This window comes from Haliaeetus leucocephalus, unplaced genomic scaffold (genome assembly GCF_000737465.1).
Source record: "Haliaeetus leucocephalus isolate CR32 unplaced genomic scaffold, Haliaeetus_leucocephalus-4.0 Scaffold598, whole genome shotgun sequence".
Taxonomy (NCBI): Eukaryota; Metazoa; Chordata; class Aves; order Accipitriformes; family Accipitridae; genus Haliaeetus; species Haliaeetus leucocephalus.
The window spans coordinates 3,968,570-3,982,825 of NW_010973034.1; positions in this window are offsets into that span (position 1 = coordinate 3,968,570).

The window sequence follows — 14,256 nt, forward strand, 5'->3', positions numbered from 1 at the left end:
AGTAGCCTTTCTTCAGAATTACTTAGTATCTAAGGGAGGTGTTTTTTTGTTTGGTTTTTTTTTCACCCTCTCCAGCATAACACATTAATCAAGGCGGGTTGAAAAAACTGCGAATTTGAGCAGTGAGACATAATTAGATTAATTTTTATTTAGAAAATCTATTTTGGAAAATAGAGTAATTAGGAACAGTAAGGAGGTTTTGTTACAGATTGTGTTGAGAGGCAAAGGCTATTCAAGCAGAAGACAGAAAAGCCACATGAAACATCGAAGTGTTTTTTTAATATTTAAAGTGTATCAAATAAAGGTATTCCCATAAAGTGGAATTAAGTGCAAAGATTAATTTTCATGACAAAATTCTTTTACAAATTGCAAAACTATATAACAGAAATGAATTTGCACTAGGTGAACTTGTGAACACTTTCAGTTATGGGAGTAACCAGTAGATTTGGACTGGAGTGCTTTCCTACACCTGAGTTTTAATGTAAGTAAATTAAGCTGCTGCATCAATAGGTTTTTATACTTCTGAGTTCAGCACTTCCTGAAGCTGGAGGGCAATCTCAATTAGTTCAGGTGTGATTTTCTGGGACATTCTCTGTGTAACGCTTGAATTGTTCTAGATTCAGAGCATAATTTAGCTCCATAATTCTAATTGAATGGCTTGTAAAAACAGGAATTCTCAGCAATTGTTTTGACCCAAAGTGCTTTTTTTCTGTGGTGTTTTGTTGACTGTACAGGGACAAGCCAACTGGAATTTTGAGTCAGATAATCCTCATCCATATGTGTGTTGATGTCTTCATCAGAACTTAAAGAGATTTGTAATGCTGTCCTTCTCATTATGGAAGCAAAATCAACACTCCCACTCAGGTGTTGTATTTATTCATATAGCTGCTTGTTCTAGCATTGTTATAACATCTTCTAAAATGTCCTGCATAGATTACAGTTTCACAAACCTGTAGTGCTCCTTGGAAACGATGGGAATAAATGGGTATCATATTTACCATGCAAGGAAATTTTAAGTGGGAGCTTAACCTAATCTTTAGTAATTCTGCTATTCATCATAGCTTTTTCTTAGAGGTTTTATGTGAGTGTCATTTGGTCCTGGTTATTTCTTAGTGCTTATTTTGTCCATAGATACACCATAGCCTGTTCATAGTGATCCTGTCCTGGCCCCTTCACAAAAAAAAGGCTGTGACATGCAACCTAGCTAGGTTTCTTCCACAGTGAATATCAGTGCAAAGAATCCATTTAAGCATGTCTACAGATGGCCTTGTTGTTTCTGAGTATTTATTCCTTGACCATTAATAGGTAATACAGACCTCTAGGACATCTGTTGCCCCTGTTTGTAGATTTAGTTGTGATTCCTTTAGCTAGTTAGTTTTCAGATTTTTTTTTCCTCTATCTAGTTATATTTTTAATTTTATTTGTCAGAGTTTACAATTCTTTTTCTTTCTTCATAAAGTCTGTTGGAGGATGCTTTCCTGTTAACTTCCCTTGTTGTTTAGGCAGCCAGGCCTCCTTTTTTCCATCCTTGCTCAAGCTTTTCCTAGTTGGAATTAATAGCGCTATGGTGCTCTACTTCCTGTATGTTAGTCTGCTTCATCATCTTTTTAACAAGTGTTCTTATTTTATTATAGCTCTTCTCTTCCTGTAGTGGATTTTATGGTGCTTGTTGCTGCTGAAGAGAGGTTGACTATAGGTATAAAGATCCATGTTACACAGTGGCACTTCAGTGGTGAGATTTTATACCAGGTGAAGATCTTTCATGTTATTGAGGACCAAGTAAACGGTTAATTTTCTTCTTGTGATCTCCTAGCCAGCTGATTCACAAAGCAATCATCTATATGGTTTAAAAACTTATTCTCTGCTTAACATCTCAAGGCAATTTTTGCTCAGTCTACTCAGGCATAATTTTAGTTACTGAGCGGAATTGCAGTTCTTGTCCTAATGCTATTGTAAATTTTTCTGGCATACCACAGCTGGTGTTGCCCTCCTGGTGGGGAGAGTGGTGTCACAGTACTACATTGCTACTACTGGACTTCGACCTGCCACCCATACAGGTCTTGTGTTACGCAGTAAGGCTATTTATTACAAAGACAGGTACTAAGCAGTGTGTAGTAGAGAATATTACCCCAACAGTGTCAGAGTTTACTCACTGTCTTTCCTATGTACATTGAATCCTGGTACTACAGTGTTTTGTTGCTTGGCTTCATTCCGGTAACTTTCTGATAGACTGATATGTCATTGTTTCGTTTTAGGGCTGTGTTGCATATTTCCACACAGATTTAATGTTAGAAAGGACGAAAGCAGTAGATTCGATATCTTGACTTCCAGGTAATCCAGAAATCTTCTAGATTGACTCCTACAGTGATATAGTTACAGGCTTTCATTAGCAATAGTAGTTTACTCCTTGAACTGATGGTTTGCAGATGTTTTCCTTGTAGACAGAAATAGAGATCTGTAGGTAGGTAAGATACAGAGTGATAGATCTTCAGAAGAAGGAGTTACCAGTTTTACAGCTGGTGAAGAAATTTGTATGAACACTCATATCTGTTCTTCAAAATATAAGCTAGGAAATGAAGTATGCCAATCCAGGCGTTTGAGAAAACCATGCAGGAAGAGTTTAGAGAAACAGGCTCTGTTGCCATTGATTGGAATTTTGGCAAAGAAATGGAAGATAACAGCTTCCAAATAATTAGAAATATGATGTACAGTAATTATAATGAGGACAATCAGGTAGCAAGGCAAATTATTACAGGAGATGGTAAATGCTCCACTGGGTGCTTTTGTAAAAAAACTGTCTAACACATAAAAAATTGTGGGGCTTACAAAAGGAATTACTGGGTGACATTCTCTGGCCTGTGTTATGCAGGGGGTCAGAACAGATGATTATAATGGTACCTTCTGGCTTTTAAATCTATGAATCTTTGAATCTAGGCTTTTAATTTACATGTAGCTTTTTATATCTACAGTTCTTTCTTCCTTTAAAAAACCCTGTTACTATAATTGCTTGTATTTGCCACGTTATCTTCTTCATCTTCAGTAATATATTACATTTTGCTGCTTGTGAATATGATTTGGTGATGAATTCTTTCAGGTACTGAAAGCTTTTCGGCTACTCACTTTTCCCCAAAAAGAGCATTCCCCTTCTTGAACAGGCAAAAATATAAATAGAAAACTAAAGAAAATAATGCTTAGTATCTATATTTCGTGATCTTGATGAAAGAAAGAAGCATAGGAAGCTTAGTGGACATTTTAGCAAAATACACAGGGCAATACAGGGCTATGCATTTCCAAGCTGATCATGCAAATCACTGAGCTATAATGATAGAACCAAGATACAAGTCATACTGACTTTTTCAATCCTGTTTATGAGTGAAGGAAACAGCTGTTTTTAAATACTGAATTTATATGTGGTTAAGTTTAGATGTATGTACTTCATGAAAACTTTCCAATAGCACAAACTCCCTAAATTTTTTAGTAGTGTCATGGACAGAGGTCTCGGGAGACAAAACAACTATCATATATGACATGAAAATATTGTTTTTCTGCAGAAATTATCCTGTATATTTGTTGGCAAGACAAATTATTTTGTGGAACAGTTAAAATTAGGAGTTAACCTCCCCCTGGACATAAGGTCAGGTATTCACCACAAGATTAAGCAGTTGTTAAATGCTAATTAATGAAGGGGAAAGGCTGAATAGAAGCTGTAAGAGGCATTATATAGTAGATATTAGTTATAAATTTTTAGCAAAACTATGGGTTAACAGAAATATCTCTAACAGAAATAATTTGTCAGTGTCTTACTCTAATTTCACAATTGTAGAAATATGTCTTTCGTAAAAGTAATTCAGCTTGCCTCGTATATGACAGGTCTAAACAGAGAATAGTATTAAAAATAACATGGAGATAATCAACCAAAAAGTGTTAGTATGTGAAGCATCTGTATTTAACACGATGAAAGGCTGAAAACCTTGAAATGAAAGAATACAAAGAATTGTATTTTAAAAGAATTCTTACTTTCTTTGAAAGTAAGTACCTTTAGAAGGTACTTTCTTTGCTTCCAAAGAGTCCACATGAGTTGCTGGAAAGTAAAATAGAGTAGTAAGAGGAATTGTCCTGTGGAAATGCTGTTGTAGAGATGGATAGTATAAGGACGCTTGTAGGAGAAGGTTGTTAGGACAAGTGTTGTCTTTAATTATTTTATTATGAATATAGTTGTTAAAACCAGCCAAGCTTCCAAATGTGCAAGCCTTCCTTAAGGTGTGAAATTGATGAAGTTACTTTCAAAGGTAAATACAAACTGAAAATAATTTTTCTAAGGCATAGTTCAAAGGACACTTTTTTCCTCCAGGTGTTTTTTTGAGTGGATCAGTTCACAGACCCAGTTCATTATGTAGTTGCACAAAAACTTATGCTGGCCCACAGAAAGGTGTGGAGCAGCTGTAGCAATAAAAAGGTGGAAATAGAGGCATAGAATTAGTGGTTTTCTTGGCAGCAACATCAGTTTATGTTGGCAAAAAGAGCTTGTCCAACTACAGCTTTAGTGCTGAATACATACATATTATTTGGGATTAGAGCATGAGAAAATTATTTCATGAGACAAATAAAATTCTTTCCCAAGTCCCAGACTTCTAATGTCTAGTGCATTTATGAATTTTAGTTCCCAGGATCATCCCTGATGATATTCAAGATAAGATGTTACTGTGGTAGGTTTTACAATGTTTTGCAATTTTATAAGGCGATTTCAATTTATCATGATATGTTATGAACTAGAGGATGAAATCACTGGAGATTTCTTTTTGTACTGTAATATTTTTATATCTAAAGGTCTTCCTGACACTCCACTGTGTCTTTCTTTTTTGTCTTTTTGTCAGCCACTGCTCCACAAATGCAACTTACCTTTTCTTTAAAACTGTGCAATTAACATTATTAACATTTTACAGTTAACATGTTAACAAATTAACATATTAACAATTAACATATGCATTTAGACTTGCTTTTCTCAATCTGAATTGAAATACTATGATTTTTGCATCTGTTTGAAACCTGAAAGAGGGCCTGTGCGTCCAAATTTGGCCTGTTAGCTCCGGTTATATTGTTTGGTTTACTATTACGATTGTAGGGGGAAGTAACACAGTACCTGTGTAATTCATACTTTTAAACTGTCATGACTACAAAAGTGCTATAGGAACTTCTTTGTGGCATTCCTGCTTATTAGACAAGACAGTCACTTGTAAGTACTGTAATGTCAATTCGTTGTGAAAAACACAGGTAATATGAAAAGTTGGGCATATATTTATAGATTGAACGTTACTCATGAAAGCAGGTTGAGCACAGCTGTAGCTGGATGTGCACAGTGAAAAAATTACAATTTTGGTAATATAGCTAGGAAAATTTATTTTCACCTTATGTAGAATATTTCAAAAATTGCTCCTCCATAGAAATGATTCCTCAGGGATATGAAGTCTCATTTGTATGTACAAAAATACGTTTCACAAGCTGAAATGAGTGTCTGACAATGATATTTTACCCTGACAGATTTTTTTTTTCATTGATCTCAAAGCACTTTGCAGCATTAATTAAATCTCACAAAAGTCCATATAAAGTAGGTAATAGAAGGTTTATTATATGGAATCTATTTTAGAGGCTTCACAAGAATACAGCACTTGCACGAGAATTGCATAGTGAGTAAGAGCTACTTTGCATTACTCATTTTGTCTTGACATCTTTCTCTAAAATGGAGTATGTAAAGCTCCTTATTTATTATCATAGACACCAAGACACATTTGGGTTATAATTACAGTGAGCAGCGTTATAATTACTTGCATTTTGAACTACCTCATTGTAACAGTCATTGCTTGGTTGCTAAAACTTGTGTTTGAAGGAGCTTTTTTGTGTGTAGGAATGTCTAGAAGCCGTGGAATCACCATATTTACTGTAAATTTACTTGCAGGTGCAATACTCAATTTACATAGGTAAAAGCAAAAAATGCCCTTGATTTTTCTGCCCTAATTGTGCTTATTTTTTGTATGTTTAACAAAGGGTTTTTTTATAAAATTCCTTTTTTATTTTTTATCAGAGAGGTTTGAAGTCTTCTTATTGATTTCTCCAGCATCAGGACAGTATGTGGTTGAAAATATGCAAGGGGGCAAAAAAGACCCTCAAAATACAGTCATTCTAATGTACCTGTGACATATATGATTTGCATACCTGTCAGATCGTTTTCTGCCAGTTTCCTTCTTTACAACTCTTCAGTTATGTATGAGCATTTTTAATATAATTGTATTTCTGATTTTTTTAAAAATTAGTTTAGCTGAATTAAGCCATTATGATTGCCTTTCCCACTGTAGAAGGAACTCCTTTGTTTAAATGTATTGTGCAAGTGGGAGGTTAGCCCTCTTACTGTTTCATTTTTTCACATTTGCAAAATTTTCCATTGATACTTCATTTCTAGCTGTGTAAGTTCACAGCAATACACATTGACTGTCACCCTGACTGAGGAAAGTACTGAAAAAAAGACTCACATGTGTCTTTGTTTAAAAAAAAAACCCAAAAACCAAAAAAATGAGCATTTGTTTTTTGTCTCTTAATCTTGGAAAGAAATGCTGAGGGGTAGAACTCATTTTAATTAGGTCAGTGGTATCAACAGGGAATTAGTTGCTTCCAAAGCCATGATGGGTATTGGGAACATTTCCTAGAGAAATATATTCTTTACAGAAGGCTAAATTTATGATATATAGGACTAACTGAAAAGCCTGTTGGAGTCCATTAGTGCTATTGAGTTTTGAAGGAGCTGTTTAACCTACCTAGGAAATTTTTTTTCTATGAGTAGTTAAAAGACCAAATTGCGTTCAAACTACCAAGTTACGTGGTTGATGTACAATGAATTGAAAAGGGCTTGTTTGTGTACACAATCTGTCCTACATGATACATGGTAAAGTGGTATCACATACATAGCATGAATGCAACTATTATTGACAGGAAGAGATGCCATACATAGATACAGGCGTTCCTGTAGAGCATGTTGAATTATGTCAACAGTCTGTTTCACTTCCCTGCTTGTATACTTGTGTGCAGGTTACAGCTTGTTCTAGTACAAATACTTTAATTTAAAAAAACCCCACACTTTTAATCAAATTAGTGATACCCATTTGGATAGTATGTCTAAGATAATCATTGGCAAATCTGAATAAGAGATGAGAAAGAACAATAGGTTAAACTCCAAACATTTGGAGGTGCTAGCTTAAAAATAGCTACTTTTGTGCTTGCTGGTGAAGTATTGTACCAGGAGGGAGCTAGTCCTAAGGCTAACCTTCAAAATTTTACTCAGCTTCTTGGGTTTTTCACATTACACAGGGTTGTTCTTTGTCTTGGCTAGCAATCTAAGTGAGGCCAAAGTTATTGGGCTCTCTGTGCATGTTTGTATGCCTCCTTTGATAAGATTTGAACCTTCTGATGACTTTCCAATATATTTGACAAAGGATACTAAGACACTAAGTTTCCGTGATTTCCACGAGAAAAGATGACCACACATAGGAAAGAAAAATTAAGGAGCATTTGCCTAGTGTGATAAGTGTTGGGTTTTTTTCAGTCATGGTAGCCATGTGCTCTGGGTGATTACCTGGGGACTTTATTGGGCAAATGTACATTAGCCTTTCAGAGGTGTGTGAGGAAATGCAATTGGACTTAGCAGGGTGATCCCTTTGAGCCTGGCAAGGGGGATGGATCTTGCCCGAGGCACAAGGGGGTACAAAAGCAGTAGCTGAAGCAAGTGGAATAGTTTGCAGTGAGAGTGTGTGTTGACAGACATATGAAGAGTATCATGTTAGTGTTAGTGTAGACTGTTTGTCCTAAGGTCTTTGGGGTTTTTGGTTTGGTTTTTTTTCCCCCTTCTCCTTTGTTTTTTCTTTTTCTATTTTCAGTTGGCCTAATAAAAATAAAGTGGGAAAAAAGGAAATACTAAACTGTTGTAAGCTTTGAAAATGTGTGTGGTTTTCTTGTTACTCAGAACCTTGCTGGCCACTGAGTTTATTCCACAGAATGTGATGTGAATTATCAGCTGGCAAAGCAGAATACATTTGTTCACCTGATGTGAAAGTAAAGGGATTTAAAACAGCGTGAAGAAATGGAGAAGCTCATGGGTGAAGCTGGAAAGGATATTGTAGTATCCACCCTCATTGTGAAAACCGGTATACTGTGAGGAGGATGTAAGCCTTATGGAAGGATCGTGGCCTGCTGAGAAGAAATGATCTAATCCTTTAGATGTTGCACATCCTCCAGCCAATGCCAATATGCTCATGCACTTAGAGTGGTTCTGCAGCAGGATTGCTCAAGGATAGAGGAAGCAGGTGATCAGAGTTGGAAACTCTGTTAGGCAGGTAGCTGAGAGGACTGGGACTGCCTGGAAACTTGGCTGCTACAAAGGTAGCAGACTTCATGAGATGTCTAGGTTGCTTAGGTATGGAGAAGGAGCTTGGCAGTCATGCACCACGTTGGTGCTAATGACACAGGAAAGAAGATGAATGCCTGGGAGACTAAACTTGGACTGCTAGTCGGGAGTCTGACTGACCAGGGTCTTCATGACATTGTTTGAAACGGTGTCGTGCTGTGTCTGGGTTCTGGGAGGCAAATAGAGCTCTGGAGTTGTAATGCATAGATGAGATAATAGTGTAGAGAGGGGACATTAAGGCTGTTGTTTGTCATAGAGAGACTGCAGCGTAGACATAACCTAGAGGTGGGATATCTAGAGAGTGACATGGCAACTGAAGTGCCATTTGCTTAAACTTCCATTCACCTCTAAATCTAGACTGATACTACTGCATGATGTTTCAGGGAATAAGGGTAAGAGAGCTGCAATTAATTTGAATGGGAAGTCTGAAAACATCAGTTGCTTGCAGGTGCGTTGCCACTTGCTATTGACCAGTCAGTATTTCTGTGAGAAGACTGCTTTTCAAAAGAAATACAGCAGTTAAAACAAAGGGAAATGAAGGTGCAAGGAGGGGGGGTTGTACTTTTAATGAAAAATATTATCTTCAACTATTAAAGGTCAAATTGCATTTCTCTATAACTTATTGGACCAAGGCAATTACACCTCTATTTACTATTGTTTTGAATAGTTTCACGGTACACTTTCTAGACTGACATTTTCAGAAACTTGTAGTTATTCATAAGCAATAGCTCTCTGTATTATTAACTTTCTCTCTCTAATAGCACTAGATTGTTCAGCTGTTAAGCAAGTATTGCTCTCATTTTTCTTGTTTATATGTTGTCAGACTATAAATTCACTTGTGACAGTCCATGCACAACAGCTTTTAACTGTATCTTTTACAACAAGGATGCCTGCCAGTGGAATTACTTCTGACTTACCTTGATTAAAGAACTGTAGCTGGCTTTTCTAAAACCCATTCTGAAGTACCTTAAGCAGACACACCAGTGTTGACAGGAGGTAAAATTATGTAATTTTAATTTTGACATCATTGAGGATGTAAAACCAATTTAATATCTTAGTTATTGTAGCTCAAAGCTGGAGCGTCCATCAGAGCCTACTTCTGCTAACAGATGCCTTCTTGATCTGCAACATATTTTTGAGGAAGGTGGTTAGTCTATCTATTGGCAGTCTCAAGGAGAAGTAGTGAGCTGGCCTGCTCTGCTTATGGGCAAGTGAAACTTCTGACTTGTTGAAATATGCTTTGATTCTGCGGTAGGAATGATACTGGTCGGGCTGTGTGCTTATGGTTACCCTCTGTACTGAGGGGCCTTAAGGGGACATCTGTTACTTGATGATGGCCTTATATTTAAATATTTACATATAGGGAAATACAGAAAATATACATATTTGTATGCATATATATATATATATATATAGCTTAAAGAGAAGCAGTCTTTACAGTTATACTGCACCCTTTAATATGACGGAAGTCCCAAGAACCTCCTTTTTGTTTTCCAGGGGTAGTATTTCTCCCCCCTGTAAATATATCACCTTAAACTATGCACATTTCTTATCACATTTTGAGTCATTAATAACATCCCAGTTCAGTTAAGCTATTTTATTTACTAGTGAGCCTTTCAGTCTCTCCATTGACCTAGTTTTTCAAGAATGTTTTTGTAATGTGCTGGTTAAATTGAATGTGCCATCTACCAATGATCATTATCATGAAATATTAACTGTTCAAAATATTGAACATGAAATATGCTGGTGGCCTCTAGTTTCTATTCATTGTGCATCAACATTATCACCTTTGTTTATGAGGTCAACAAAATGCTAACATCTGCCAAAGCACAGGTATTTTTTGTTTAAGAACTGTCTGTGTTTTGTCAGCAGTCAGGCATGCTGAAGGGACAATGAGTTTAGTCTTGGACTTGCTTATGAATTTGCTATTCAGGCAAGTTTGTAATTCAGGCAGTACTGACTCATTAACTTTAAATATGAACTTAAAGTGAGAATGACGATTCACATGATCTTCCTCACAAGCACTAACAAGATCATTGTGCTAGAAAGTCTGAAGTGAGACTTACCAGTCAAATTAACAAGATGGGTAGGAGGAAGTATTTCAGTGATATACTTTTCATAGTGAAATAAGCAGAAGATGCTGCACTTTATTTAGTAGAATGCTATTTTCAAAAGGTTTTCAGCTATTGCCTAACCATAGGTTCCTAAGTTTCCACAACAAAGTTTGTGTGAAGCTGCAAACTGCAAATGTAGCCCAAGGGCTAAATAACGGATTTTTTTTCCTATTAGGAATCTGAAGCTAGTCATTTGCCACACCTTTTGGCAGTGAATCTGTTTCTGTGACATATTCAAACCTTTTCCTGGAAGGTAAGCTAGATTTTGATACTGTGCAGATTCCTACTCTGGAATGTACTGTGCATATTCTCAAGCCCCTAAAAACAAGATGTCTTTTTACTAGATGCCACTGTTTGCTTTCTTCACTCAAAGGCACAATAGGAAAACTGCATGCTGTGTTAGGTTTATGTGGCAGGGTTTATGTGTTTATTTTGGTAGTGGGGGCTGCAGGACAAGATGCTGAAATAGCCAACTTGTGCTATGAAAATGTAAATTTGCCCTCCTTACCTTGGAATACTTGAACTTGACTCTGTGCACTCTGGCCCTTCCTGAGTCACCTGACAGAAGGTCCAGGAATGTTCTCCAGAAGAGAAAAAACTTTGCACTCCTGAGACTGTGGGTTTAGTAACAGAATGCTACATCTGGGAGAGATGGGGCAGCTTGACAATGAGACGGGCTGCAAGTCCGGTAGGAAAAGGCAATGAGGGCACAAAGTATGTTTTGGTTTCCTTTGACGAATCTGGCCTGGCTGCAGGTAGGAGCAGGATTATAGTTCTAGCCAGCAAGTCTCTCTCCACTTTACCTTCCCTGAATTGGAAGTCCATCAGTTCTCCCAGTCAAGCCTGTGAACCAGCACACAGACAAAGTATGAATTTCGGTGCAAGTAGAAACTGAAGCCTGAGCTTTCGTGACTGTGTATAAATACTGATGTTGGAGTATCAGGCACTAAGGATGCATCCAACACTTTGCGTGCAGTCTCTGTAGAACCTGGAACTCCAAAATCCTTATTCAGAGGTTTGCTTGAGCAGTTTTTAAAATCTTGTTTATCAGCTTAATATTTGTTCCTGAGATTAAAAAAATCTTCTTAAGTGTCTGAAGAAATACACTCTGGAGTTCATCTTGGTGGGCTTATTGTCATTTTAAATCCTCTGTGGCTGCAAACTTTATCAAATGCTTGATATATTTATCAAATGCCATGAACAATTTCTATTGCTCAAAAGGTATCTTTTTTTTTTTTTTTCATTTCTCATCTTTGTCTTATTCTGTGTCTTGAAGAGATGTGTGTAAAGCTTCTCTGAAGAATTTGATAGCTTCAGGAGCTTGTTACTGGAGCCCAGCTCTCTCCTTTAAAATAGTTCATTTTGTAAATGGCAATTCAATACATTTTATATAAGGAAATCATTACCAACTAGACATGGGGATAGCAGTGGATTTTTTTTTTTCTTTTCTATTGCACATACTCAATTGCTTCATGGAATTTCATTTCACAGTTGGAAACTTGACTCCTTACTAGAGTTGTATGATACTGCCAATTTTTGCTTTGACCATTCAAGTGTAAAAATGGCTACCTTTGCAAGAATACAGCATATTTAATCCAGCTCAAGGGTGTCACGTTACTGTGGAGCAAGTGATTCTTGTCTGTGAAAATAACCAGACTGAAATACTGGAAATCTGAAACAGAAAAACCTCATTGTCCTATAGGTACTGAGGTTGAATCAGAGATTATTTATTGCCTGTCTTGATCAGAATGTGAGATTCTCAATGTTTCATTCTTACTTAAAATTACAAAAACCGGAGCAGATTGATGGTCCATTATACTCATCTGTTTCCTACTATTCTGGTAGCACGTAGCACAGTTACATCTAGCTAAATGTGTTCTCATGTGGTTCCTCAGAGTGGGGAGCAGGGCCTAGATAGATGAGGCATGAATTTTTGCAGCAGATGTTTTGCTAGCTTTTGCTTTGGTAGGGCAAGCACATGGCTGGGTAGCTATTACTGAATCTTGCTTGAATACTGTTAAGCTTTTCAGGTAAATATGATGCATGGGTGGAAATGTACTTCAAGCTGCAATTCTGTGGGTGAGAATTCAAGGCTGCGTATGTCTGCTTGTAGAAGTATGCGGCAGAGATACAAAGTTTCTGTAAGAAGTTCAGTTTCCCCCAGTTTTTATTTATGAGCCTAACGTCATACATCAACTTCTCATACAAAACTTTTCTATCACCAATAGCACTTTCTCCTAGATGATGCCTAAAGTGTGAGAATTGCGCATGTAGAACGAGAATGTAGAAACTTCCTGTCTCTTGAGATTCAGGGTGTGTGCCACAACTTCGTCCCAGTTCTTGCCTCTGCTCTGCATTTCTGGGATTTCTTAACTTTGGAAACTACTTGCAAGTCATATGAACAGAGTCAAATGATGTTCTGGAGTCTATTCTTTTTCACCAAATCCGAAGCCTCTTTCTAATCCTGTCCTGGCAGATCGCTCAGGGCCATTTCATCTTTTGGTGTTTTCCAGGAGTGCCTTAAACTGCAGTACTCTGTTTCCTGTTTTGAGTACTTGATCCATGGACAGTGATTTTGGGGAGAAAGCAGGAAGGAAGCAGAGAGCTAGAGCTGGAGGCAAATACATCAAGGAAAGATATTTGGAAAAAGATGAGAAAGGGACTAGTGAAAGAAATTAGAGAGATTGGATGGTCCGTATCCATGAGATCAACAGCATTGGCTTGTGTTCTGTGCTACCATTCAAACTTGGATTATGCAAGGCTCTTTGGGGTACAAATTCATGGGACTCATATATGCTGAAGTGCTTCCCAAACTGTGACTGGCCTTAGGAGTGAGCCCATGTTTGCATCAGATGCTTCTGATTTGGTGTCTAAAAGGAAGGTAGTAATACATTGTTCTGTCATCATAGTCTCCAAAGGGCATGTGAATGTTATAAGGAAATATCTATTAAATCTCCTGGAATTACAACTGACAATATAATAAACACTTCCAGTTTGTATTTACTGTGCTTTGTGTGGTGTTTATTCTTTTGCCTCCTACTGATACTAATATACTTGTTGAGAGTATAAGTATTTTTTCACATCTGTCACTCTCTTCTTTTAGTAAAGCATTTAAACAGTAAACTGATGTCCTGGATTTTGTGCGGAGGCATACTTGTGTTGGTGATACATGTGATTATGATAATGTATACTTATGATGGTTTGTAGTTCTTAAATTTTTTTTAACAGAATATTTTTGTGTCTTTATTCTCTTGAAATCTTGGTCTACTAACTGTTCTTAACATTTCTACCATTGTCTGCAATTCTGCCTTCCTCATTTTTCATGGCTTTAGTTTGTGGACTGTCTCATAGCATTTTCTGACAATTCAGCATTTTTTTTCAGAAGTTTGAGCTAAGATTACACGACTGTTCTCTCAGAACTAGGCCTGGATTAAAGTCAGGTGGTCACCAAAGAAGATTACATAGCCCTGTACTTTAAAGGAAATTTTAAGTCCCTTGCTTAGGAGTCCCATAGTGGCCACAGCCTTATGGGGCTTTCCTTGAGAGGCATCCTCATTCCACATAAAGGACAAATATGGGGCAGTTTTCAGTTTATGTTTGAATTTATGGCAAGCTAAGAAAGATGAGTTCATAAGACAAAGTCTGGATCTGAATTTAGTCTGTGATTTAGATTTGAAGGGGTCAGCAGCAGCT